Consider the following 12,313-nt stretch of genomic DNA (forward strand, 5'->3'; position numbering starts at 1 on the left):
GGACACCCCTGCACCCTTGAAATCGCAATCTCAATTTGCGAATCGCTAATTGCGACTCGCAAATTGAGATTGTCTTCCCATTCATTCCTATAGGCCTCTAGGCCCATAGGATCGAATTGGGAGGTATTCCTTAATTGCGACTCGCAATTTGCGAGTCGCAATTAAGGAATTCTAAGAAATCGCTATTTTTTAAGTGATTTCTTGATGCATTCCATCTTGCTATTCCTTAATAGCGAATCGGTATTTGTCGCTATTAAGGAATCGCAAAATGGGTTGTTGATGCATCTGGGGGTTAGTCTTTGTACTATGCAAATCATATCTTTAATTTAACTAAGATTTTACTGAAATTCAGAGCTTTTTTTTAAGGAACATTAGCAGTTGGTGACAGAGCTACCTCTGCGTTAAGCCTACGTGACACACTATATTCAGTCATGTGTGGCATTGTTGGACACCCAACTACCCATGTATCCAAACTCCACTGAGGCGAGTGAGGGATTTAGGGGGGACGTAAGACAATGAAGTGGTTGGCTACAGTAAGTAGACTGTCGCCAGGGCATACTCCCCACTGGTCATGCGTCTGGCTCTCCACCACGCAGGTCGATCAGCCATGCAAAGTTGGAGGACGATGCAGAGACTGGCTAGGAGTCAGGTCTGCAGCCACCCGCCATGTGTGCTCCAGTCAGGACCAATCACTTATGCATCCTATCAGGAACTGTACTCAACCACAGGGATGATAACTTCATCTTTTTAATTTTTTTTTAAATCTGCAAATTTCTTGTAACTCTTGTTTTCCAATCTTTATACTTTTCAGTTATTCACTTACTCATTTAGTGGGTCCTGATGTCCCTCCCCTCCCTTAACATTGGTAATCAATGGCATAGCAAACTCTGTACATCTGCATATATGGTGTATAACATGTTATTTTTCATGCCTACCAAGAACGCAAAGGGTTACATTTGTTCAGCACTGTAAATTTACATTGAATAAGCGTAGTGACTAGGAGGAGAGTTGGTTCCCTTTATAAAGTAATTGTGTAGTTTGTAATCTTTGAAGCAGGAAACAGTGTGTTTCCCATGTCAATCTCGCTGTACTGTTTTAATAACGTGAATTTGACCGTAGCTTGGTAGGAAAAGATGTGTGCACAGTTGATGCAAATAGCATCCATTTTTGGGCCACATTTATTTCACTGCAATGACATACATACGTATCTACACATTAAAAAATAAAAAAGCCTTTTTAATGCCCTTTAATGTAACCACATTATAGAGTCGCTAATGCAAACTCCGTACTACACATATAAAAAAAGATGATGCCAATGTAGATGCTGCACCTATTAAACGTTTGCCATACTCTCACTCATTGTCCGCTCACACAGTGAACAAGGACATGGCTCTGTCCCAATCTGCGACCTTTTGGTTGAGAGTAAAAGTTTGATGTTGCAAAATGTTGCAAAATGTCTTGAAGTTCGTAAGAAAGATTGTGAGTGTGGTCAGTGCAAAACATTCCCAAAGTAAGAGCACTTGTTTGGGAACAGAGAAGCTCCATCCTCAAACTAGTGCGCCTTTCATTGCCTCAGCCGCCCCACTGTGAGACCTGTACCATTTGAACTCCTCCCCAAGTCTCATCTGCACATAACGAGCCAAGATTTCGCAAGAATATTGGGTGACTTGACTAGGGTTTGGATAGGAGTTGTCGAGGAAGAAAGGAGGAGCTATAGTTGCTTTTGTTACCAGGACAAGGTGACTTAGTTTGAGCCCGTGTGGCACTGGATAGTCCAACCCTTCCTATTAATATTAGAACACTGGGCAGAATCTAACTTAGGGAACGCTTTATCACATTCCAAAATATATTTCACTACAAACAAATGTGTGCTCATTGGTACAAGGTCTTGACATTGCTGTCTGTTAACCCATGGACTGGCTAGCAGATATTGTCACAGTCCCGCCCAAAGATGGTCTGAACTTCTGAAATGCCCAATCCTTGTTGAAACATCAAAATTATGAAGAGCATTTTTACCAATTAGTGTGGTCTAGGCTGAACAATGGGAAATCATTTTGCTAGGTTAGGTGAAAATAATATATCCTTTAGATCAAAATAAGTTAGTGTGTGTACCACTTTATGTTCAAGATAATGAAGCGTAAAATTGAACAATGTTTATGATCTATGTAAGAAGGGTAAAAGCTGCCATTTTTTACCAATAATAACTAATTGTTTGTATTCAGTATTTCATGCAATACATACGATTGCCATTTCTAGGAGCTGTACATAAAAGATGATACTAGTACTCATAATTATACTCAATTTAGCACACTTAGAATGATGGTGAGCTGAGTACCAATTACAAGGAACTAAACTGATGCCCTCAGGATCACCGCAGATGTCAGTCGAGGCATTAACTCACTGTGATTACTCACAGTCATTTTGTAAGTGCATGGAACTTGGTTGGATTGTTGCAGTTGGAGATTCTCACTGGTAGGTAATACTCACAAAAGTAAATATATTTTTGTAATTTGCTTTTTAAGTTTCATATACTGTAACCCATATCAAATATGCAAATATGAGAAAACCCAGAATGCCAAATAAAAACATAACAGTAAAACATTTCAATCCATCCAACCTCTCCAAGACAACCATTAAAGTAACCAGTTGAGGGTTGCGGCATGTCAAGACAGCGTGCTTCGTGTCAAATCTTATGTCCCAAACAATGTTTTTTTCACAGGTATCCTTCTCATTCTCAATCAGTAAACGTAGTTACCTGGAGGTCTCTTCCCCACCAATTTGGACAAGTTCAAAACTCATGGTGTGATCAGGGGGGACAACACAATAATTGCACTTTTTCATTTAGTCCACTAGAGTGAGGGTGCCACAGTGATACCTACTCTTCACAGCTAGATTTCAGTAAGGCAATTGTGCCATAGCAAGAACTGCTCCACTTCCCACATTAAAGCAATTACCAATTTTGCTGTGTGCTACAGCTAGAACCATTTTATCACACTCAGCTGTCCCAATTCACAAATGGACATTACACATAGAGATTTACTAAAGTGTAAATGTACTCTGGCACCTTGGTATAAATTGACATTGTTTTGCTATTCACTATTTCCAAGTGCTGATTTACACTTAAGTTTATACTTACATCAGTCACCCTGAAAACAGGGAAGAAGTAATACTGTTGAATGTTTTAAAAAAAAATTATATTCAAATTCTTTTTAGAGTCAAATAAAAATGTAAGTTAATTTAAAACATCACCATTTACCTAAAACAATAGATAACTTGTTATCAAACAATAACTCAGCAAATTAAATGTTTATTAAACATTCATTTTTTTAAACTATATTCATTTTATTTATAAGTATTTTTTTAGAACAAAGTTTTTAGAAAAAGCCCACCCACAATGGCATGTTAATATTTACTTAATATTTAGCAGATCTATTTAAAGGTTGTATTTACCTAATTTAAATCGATTTTAAAAATTCTGAAATATTTAATATGTGTATATTTAAATTAAAAGTATAAATAATTTAATGCAGTTAACCTTATTTCCTACTAAGTGCTAATTTAAGTTCATGTCTCCATTACTTTCCTTTGGAATGGGTTGCAGTAGCTCTGAGTGGCCATGTGTGGTACTAGACTTACTCCAAAGTTGGGATGGAGCACATTTATGACTGTTTTGTAGCCTTTTGGGCTGTAGTAACTTTAGAGGTGCAGTTTGTGAATAAAAATGATTCTACTCTTTAGTGGGTGGGTGTCAAAATAAACATGCCCATCCCTAAACCCCTCCCTACACCCCTGCTATTTTACAGTACATAGTCTCCATTTTCCAGCCATTCCCCCATGTCCCACGAACATTTATTACTAATTAGTAAACTTACATGTGTGAATATCTCCCCATAGAAAATTTAAGGGAGTTGGAGGTGGGGATTACCAGCAGTAGGTTTGTGAACTGACGTGAGCAGTAAATGGGCCCAATGTTTCATAAACATTTCCAGTCAAATTACTGAAAGTTCACTCTCCTTAACCATTCTGGGTCCCACCAGGAATCGTACACATCAACACATACCAATAACTTTACTTCCCCAGACTACTGTAAGTCACTATTTTAATAGCCATCTGTAATTACATCAAAACCTATTAAAACACTTTTTGAAGGTATCATGACATAGCCAAACCTATTGTTTATTTACTTCTTACTCATGGAAGCAATTCATCCCAAAAAGTTTATGTTGATAATTACATACTTAGTGAGAGCATATACTGAAAACACATTTCAGATAAAAATAAATACCCTGTGTAAGAAATTAGGTTATTGGTTGATGGGTTTGGAAGCGCCACTCAGGCAACAACCACAATCCTGTTCAGGGTGAACCTCAAAAGTCACTAAATAAACCTGTTCTTAACCCTCTGGTGGCTTGGCACAAAGCAATCAGGCTTAACTTCGAGGCATTGTGTAAAGTATTTATGCTCTGCCTTGTAGCATGGATTACTTTCTATGAGTAAAATCGGTACACCAAGATTTTAGGACCATCCATTAATGATATGTAAACAAACCCACTACTGACACATATTACAAATGACAACACCACAGTTTACTTGAAGGAAAATGAAAGATGGATATATTAGAAAGTCATATCTTCTGGGCTAATACATCTTAAAAAGAATATAGTAAAGACTGTGAACACTGCTTGTGACATATATAAATGTGCTGCTGTTTTGGATCGACGCTGCGATCTATTCTTTGTTTTACATCATATGACACCAATAAATAATCAGTTCATCAAATTCCATCATCATTTGATTTATTCCTTCACTTTCCAATGTTGAAATTCACATCGTGAAGCATGTTTTGATCATAAATCCATATATATATATATATATATATATATATATATATATATAGAGCTTTCCCAATGCATTTCGTACCTATGATAGGTACTTCATCAGGGGAATCTGTTGAGATAATATACATAAATGAGGGTCCATCATTCTCTCTATTCAATTGTAAATAAGCATGCAGTACATTCTTCAAACATGACAGTTGCTAAATAAAAATCATTTTCCGAACAAACTCATTAGCCTCAAAATAAATAACCTGTTATAAACCCCTAACGTAAACCAAGTGCGACTACATCAATAGAACACCAAATGTATTCAATCTATATCTATATAACTATAATAAAGCAGAAACTTTCAGGCTTTGAGGGGGGTAAACTCGGGAACGACTGCGCCAATCTACACACCCGATACACCGTTGAAATCGGCAGGGTGTTTAGATGGTTATAGGCTACATAAATTAAAAAAATAAACATTATTTAAAATTTTAGATTAAAAAAAAAAGTAGTCCCTCAAAAGTAGCGCCGGCCACGACGTGTGTGGTCACGTTAGGAGCACGGGGAGGAGCGGCATCCGAGGAGCGGCGGACATGGCGCAGGGAAGGAGCGGTGGTGCGAGCGGACAGGTGGGAGCAGTGCATGCGGAGGTTAGGGCACTCATGTAGGAGCAGGTGGGGCAGGTGGGGCAGGTGGGCCGGGGGGGGGGGGAGGCGAAAAGACAAACGGTGCGTTACAGGAGGAAAAGGAGGAAAAAGTGACGTGTAGCCACAGGGGTTTTAGATGGAGGAGCGCCGGCGGAGGTAAGGGGACCCCAAGTCCATTGAGAAGTGGTTCGGGTCGGGGAAGGCGGGGGACGGGCCGGGCGGGGGACGGGTCGGGTGGGGGCCCGGTATAATGGACAATGTAGGGGCAGGCGGGGGTCGGGGAAGCTGCCTGTTGCTCCCGGACAAGGTTGGGACGGGCTGCTAGTATATAAATAAGATACGAGTTGTACAATGACCAAAAAAACCTAGACATTGCTTTCTAGTTGATGTGTGGAAATATCTCATTCTAAAGCGTGTCTTGCATGTAAACATGACCTGTTGTCCGTCCCCTCCCTAGTCACAATGTCGTCAACTTACCGCTAAAGTGCAGCTACGTGCGTTGAATTTTCGAAAATGGTTAAACGCGGGACTAACCCTTCGCTGTTAATATCACATGGTGTCCTAAAAAGTGAAGACGACTTTCCTTTCAGGAGGCTAGAAAGTGAAGTCGGACTATCGTTGAGGTAACAAATGCATTCGGCCATCTTGGAATGGGATGTTCTGCTTTAAAGAACCATCCAGTTCCGTGCTATACATCCGGATCACGTCTAACTCAAACTAACTTATCTAATGGCACCCAATCAAATCATCAATAGTACAAAATATGTAAACAACATCATACATGATAATAAATCATATTCAGTAACTTCAGTAACTGTAATTGTAAAGGATGTCAGTATTATTATTGTTCATAAATAGCACGAGAGGTCCAAGCGTTCATTGAGCCCATGCGGCTTTAAAGAATCCAATCTGAAAATCCATTGATTTTCTTTTTGTAAAAGTTTTTTGTTCACATCCTGGTTTTCAATGGCGATGATCATCTCAAGTACCAAAAATTTCAGCTGTGAAATATTATGTCTTTTTTCATTGAAATGAACAGCAATGGGTGATTTATCATTTTTTGTTCTTATATTGCTCTTGTGTTCTGTCAGACGAGTTTTTATCTTCCTAGATGTTTTGCCCACATACACCAGGCCACACGGGCATTTGAGGAGGTATATAAGATTCTTGCTGTTACAAGTTGCTGTTACTTTGAGACGTATAGGGTTTCCTTGTCGTGGGTGATTGATGGTATTTCCCTTGATAATTGCATGACAGTTGTTGCAATTCAAACATGGTACTGTGCCTTTGAACGATTCATCTGTGGTGTCTTGAATTCTTTTTTTGAGCATGTCTTGAATATTTCTACTACGAGTATAGGCAAATTTTGGCTGGTTCTGAAAAATCCCTTTGAAATCTGGTTCATTGGATACTATTTGCCAATGTCTAAGAATCGATTGTTTATATGCATAACTTTTGGTAGAGAATGTCGAAACAACTACTGCTCGTTTTTCAGATGTTTTGGGGGAACTCCTTAACAGATCTGCGCATGTTTTGATGTCACATTTGATGGTGGCAGTCTCTAATATTTTTGTGGGATAGCCTCTCTCTTGAAACCGTTGAATCATGTTTTGTATTTGTGTTTTCGATTCTTCAGGTTCAGAAACTATTCTCTTGACTCTGTACAGCTGGGGCAGTGGCAAATTGTTTTTCAACGAATTCTGGTGGAAACTGGCATAGTGTAAGAAATTGTTTTGATCTGTAAATTTTTTGTGAAGTGTTGTCTTGATTTTGTCTCCTTCAATTTGTACCAGTATGTCTAGGTATGCTATACTTTTCTGATCAATGGTATAAGTAAACTGTATCCGATCGTTGATTCTGTTCAAACCTTCCAATTGTTGTAGTAATGTCAATTTGGGACCTGCCCAAAGGACAAAAATGTCATCAATGTATCTGTAAAATATGATTGCATGTCTGATCCAGTGTTCACCATTCAAGATGTGATTGTTTTCAAAATTCATCATAAAGATATTCGCGTAGCACGGTGCTGCACAATTGCTCATGCTGGTAACTGTGAGTTGCAAAAAATGACCTTCTTGCCATTTGAAATAACTTTGATAAAGTGTGAAATGTAACAGTTCCAATAAAAAAACTTGAAACTTCTGGTCAAGGGTGGAATTGAGTAGTACCGATTCTATTGCTTCAATCCCCAGGTTATGCGGGATCGACGTATACAACGCCTGGACATCAATGGTACATAACCAGATTTCTTGATCTGTTGGAATGTTGATTTGTGTTAGTTTCACTAAAAAATCGGTTGTATCTTTAATGTAAGTAGCAGCTTTAGTTACAAAATCTTTCAAATGTGCATCTAGAAATTGACCAACTGGTTCATGTATACTACCTCTGGTGTTTACAATAGGTCGAAATGGAGGTTGTTGTAGATCCTTATGTATTTTCGGAAGCATTTGAATGGATGGAGGTCTCGGAAATTGTTTACTTAGGAAATTCTTGGTTTTCAATGTTATTGTTCCATCATCATTGGCCCTTTGTAAGAGAGCCGTTAGGTGCGCCTGAAATTTTGCTGTCGGGTCCATTTCCAAAGGAGCATAGGTTTCCATATCGTTAACATGGTTGTTGACTTGTGTAGTCGCACTAGGTTTACATTAGGGGTTATAACAGGTTATTTATTTTGAGGCTAATGAGTTTGTTCCAAAAATGATTTTTATTTAGTAACTGTCATGTTTGAAGAATGTACTGCATGCTTATTTACAATTGAATAGAGAGAATGATGGACCCTCATTTATGTATATTATCTCTACAGATTCCCCTCATGAAGTACCTATCATAGGTACGAAATGCATTGGGAAAGCTCTCTCTATATATATATATATATATGGATTTATGATCAAAACATGCTTCACGATGTGAATTTCAACATTGGAAAGTGAAGGAATAAATCAAATGATGATGGAATTTGATGAACTGATTATTTATTGGTGTCATATGATGTAAAACAAAGAATAGATCGCAGGGTCGCTCCCAAACTAAAGGGAACGCTTTTTGTTTCATGGACAGTCACACCTAATGTTCGACTAGGTGATACCTCAGTGGCACGCCACACCCGTACAACCATTTAATACAAGCCTGTGCCCAACCGCCCCTTGTTTTTCAATATATAAATGTGCCTCAGAAATAACACAAGTGCTAACACAATGAACAATGAAAAACATTCAGCAAAATACAATGAACAAACATAAAGGAATTAGTTATTGCGTCCCAATACAATAGGAAACCCTAAAGAGACATGTGATTTACATCCTCTCATGAACAGGTGTGTTTGGGCTTGGTACGCTTATTAATAGTACGTCAAAGTTACGATACAAAGTCTGCAGTATCCTGCATGGCTCCCCCTTTGTCTGCTGGCTTAATGATAAAATCTTTAACAACAAGGGGTGGTGATGGACAGAGTTTCTGAATTAAGCAGAATACTCTCACCCAGTCAAGAGATCAGGGCTAGATCCAACACCGTTTTTTAGCTCACTGCACCATCCCAGCTCAGAACTTGGCTATATGCAAATTAGTCTTTTCCTGTCCTAGTGCATGATGGGAACAGGGCAAACCAAACTGCCAAGCCAATTCTTACACTGGGAAGGAAACAAGCTTCCGGGGACCGGTTTCTGGCATTTCAGCCGTCGTCGGCCTGGCTTGCTTGAATCCTGATGGTGCAATGAGCAAGGGACTCACATCTGAGTATACCCTTCCACGCTTATGGTGGACAAAATATTTAACAACAAGGGGTGGTGATGGACAGAGTTTCTGAATTAAGCAGAATACTCTCACCCAGTCAAGAGATCGGGGCTAGATCCAACACCGTTTTTTAGCTCACTGCACCATCCCAGCTCAGAACCTGGCTATATGCAAATTAGTCTGTTCCTGTCCCAGTGCATGATGGGAACAGGGCAAACCAAACTACCAAGCCAATTCTTACACTGGGAAGGAAACAAGCTTCCGGGGACCGGTTTCTGGCATTTCAGCCGTCGTCGGCCTGGCTTGCTTCAATCCTGATGGTGCAATGAGCAAGGGACTCACATCTGAGTATACCCTTCCACGCTTATGGTGGACAAAATATTTAACAACAAGGGGTAGTGATGGACAGAGTTTCTGAATTAAGCAGAATACTCTCACCCAGTCAAGAGATCAGGGCTAGATCCAACACCGTTTTTTAGCTCACTGCACCATCCCAGCTCAGAACCTGGCTATATGCAAATTAGTCTGTTCCTGTCCCAGTGCATGATGGGAACAGGGCAAACCAAACTACCAAGCCAATTCTTACACTGGGAAGGAAACAAGCTTCCGGGGACCGGTTTCTGGCATTTCAGCCGTCGTCGGCCTGGCTTACTTGAATCCTGATGGTGCAATGAGCAAGGGACTCACATCTGAGTATACCCTTCCACGCTTATGGTGGACAAAATATTTAACAACAAGGGGTGGTGATGGACAGAGTTTCTGAATTAAGCAGAATACTCTCACCCAGTCAAGAGATCAGGGCTAGATCCAACACCGTTTTTTAGCTCACTGCACCATCCCAACTCAGAACCTGGCTATATGCAAATTCGTCTGTTCCTGTCCCAGTGCATGATGGGAAAAGGGCAAACCAAACTACCAAGCCAATTCTTACACTGGGAAGGAAACAAGCTTCCGGGGACCGGTTTCTGGCATTTCAGCCGTCGTAGGCCTGGCTTGCTTGAATCCTGATGGTGCAATGAGCAAGGGACTCACATCGGAGTATACCCTTCCACGCTTATGGTGGACAAAATATTTAACAACAAGGGGTGGTGATGGACAGAGTTTCTGAATTAAGCAGAATACTCTCACCCATTCAAGAGATCAGGGCTAGATCCAACACCGTTTTTTAGCTCACTGCACCATCCCAGCTCAGAACCTGGCTATATGCAAATTAGTCTGTTCCTGTCCCAGTGCATGATGGGAACAGGGCAAACCAAACTTCCAAGCCAATTCTTACACTGGGAAGGAAACAAGCTTCCGGGGACCGGTTTCTGGCATTTCAGCAGTCGTCGGCCTGGCTTGCTTGAATCCTGATGGTGCAATGAGCAAGGGACTCACATCTGAGTATACCCTTCCACGCTTATGGTGGACAAAATATTTAACAACAAGGGGTGGTGATGGACAGAGTTTCTGAATTAAGCAGAATACTCTAACCCAGTCAAGAGATCAGGGCTAGATCCAACACCGTTTTTCAGCTCACTGCACCATCCCAGCTTCTGAATCGTTAATGATAAAATCAGCATTTATTTTGAGGGATTCTACGCTGAGCCCTTCATCTATTGTGACATTATATTTGATATATTTCTTTTTGCCAAACATTTGCATAAGGCCCCTCAGGATCACTTGTTCAATTGCTAGTATTTGGTTAGAAACTAGATGTGCCGGAGGTGTAAAGTAGACTGTGTTCGTAAAGGTGTAGCAGAGAACATCTTTGAGTATGGGGTTAGGGTTTTGTAAAAATAGTGTCCCATGCATACCTTTTTAAAGAAATGATGCAATTTTTTCTTTGTATTGAAACAGTTCATGGGTGCAGTAGGTAAAAAGCTTAAACCTTTGGAGAGAACGGACTGCCCCGAGGGAGAGGGATGGTGTTTGGATAGATTGATAATAGGATCGCTCAAGCCTTCTGTCTGCTCACTCAAACCACTAGCTGACTTTGGTTTGATCTAGGGTTCTCAGACACTAGTAGAAGTGGTCTTAACATCTGTAGGTCTGTCGTCTGGTTTGAATCTCCCCATGTGTGACTTGAGGGTAGAATCTCACTGATTTCCTTCCTCTCCCTCTGCCCCTGTTCCAGCCTTGTTCTGACCTCTGTTGTGGGACCAACCCAGTTCTACTCCCCCTCCCCTGTGCTTAGGCCATCTTCCGCCCCCTAAAAAAGGTCCCAAAAGAGGTTCCTGATAGTTATGGCCCTGATTGTATTGCCGTCCAGACATACTGCCACTGGTTGTTTGTGGTCACTGACTGGCCCACTGGAGCACGAGGATTCTGAAAATGTCTGACCCTATTGATATATTGGCCTTGACTATCCTGTTGTTAATAGTCTTTGGTGATGTAGGGATATGTCAATTTCTTGTCGTAGGGTCTTACATCTCAGCTAGCTTGTCCAGCTTCCTTGTCTGGGTAACTGTATTGAATTCAACATTGTTTTTTTTCCAATCTCTCTAGAGCTTCCTTAGCGTTATTGAGGGCCTGTCTTCTTGAGGTCATTTATCACTTTTGCCAATTTTGTAATGTATTCCAAGGCCGCCTCTACTCCTAGCACCATTCAGTGCCAGGAACAATTGTTCACCACAAAACTGATATTCTCTCGAAATTTGGGAATGTCTATAAAGATAGCAGGCTCATGCTTGACCTGAAGACCAATTGGGATAATGTTTGCCTCTCCGGCAATCAAGCTTTTCATTTACCACGTTTAATGTATGGGCCAGAGTATCTCAGCTCTACTTTGCGCATTTGTTTAAGCGCCTGTTATATATATTTTACTATGCAGGTAGTAGCCAATTAGAGGAGACAAGACATGGATTCCTTCTTTTTTGACAAACTCAAACAGCAGGTGAGTCTACTTTGCAATGCTCACTTTGCATGATAATGTTTAGTTCATTTATACACACTGACACTAAGTATATAATTTCCTTACCATGCAGACTGTACCCAGTCCTGATGAAGACCCCTTGGTGATGTTGCCTAACCACACTCGTTCTCTGGGGGTCAAAACGTCGACGTGCTATTATTAAGTATACTAAGCCCAAACAGACATGCTCATGAGAGGATGCAAATCACATGTCTCTT

General features: G+C 40.4%; 1 protein-coding gene across 2 annotated transcripts in view; it reads right to left on the reverse strand.

The window, feature by feature from the left end:
- The window catches only part of ARMC2 (armadillo repeat containing 2), a 553,174-nt gene that overhangs the window by 240,708 nt on the left and 300,153 nt on the right, over positions 1–12,313 (reverse strand). The gene's annotated exons all lie outside the window — the stretch shown is intronic.

The sequence above is a fragment of the Lissotriton vulgaris genome, chromosome 6 (assembly GCF_964263255.1).
Source record: "Lissotriton vulgaris chromosome 6, aLisVul1.2, whole genome shotgun sequence".
Lineage (NCBI taxonomy): Eukaryota > Metazoa > Chordata > Amphibia > Caudata > Salamandridae > Lissotriton > Lissotriton vulgaris.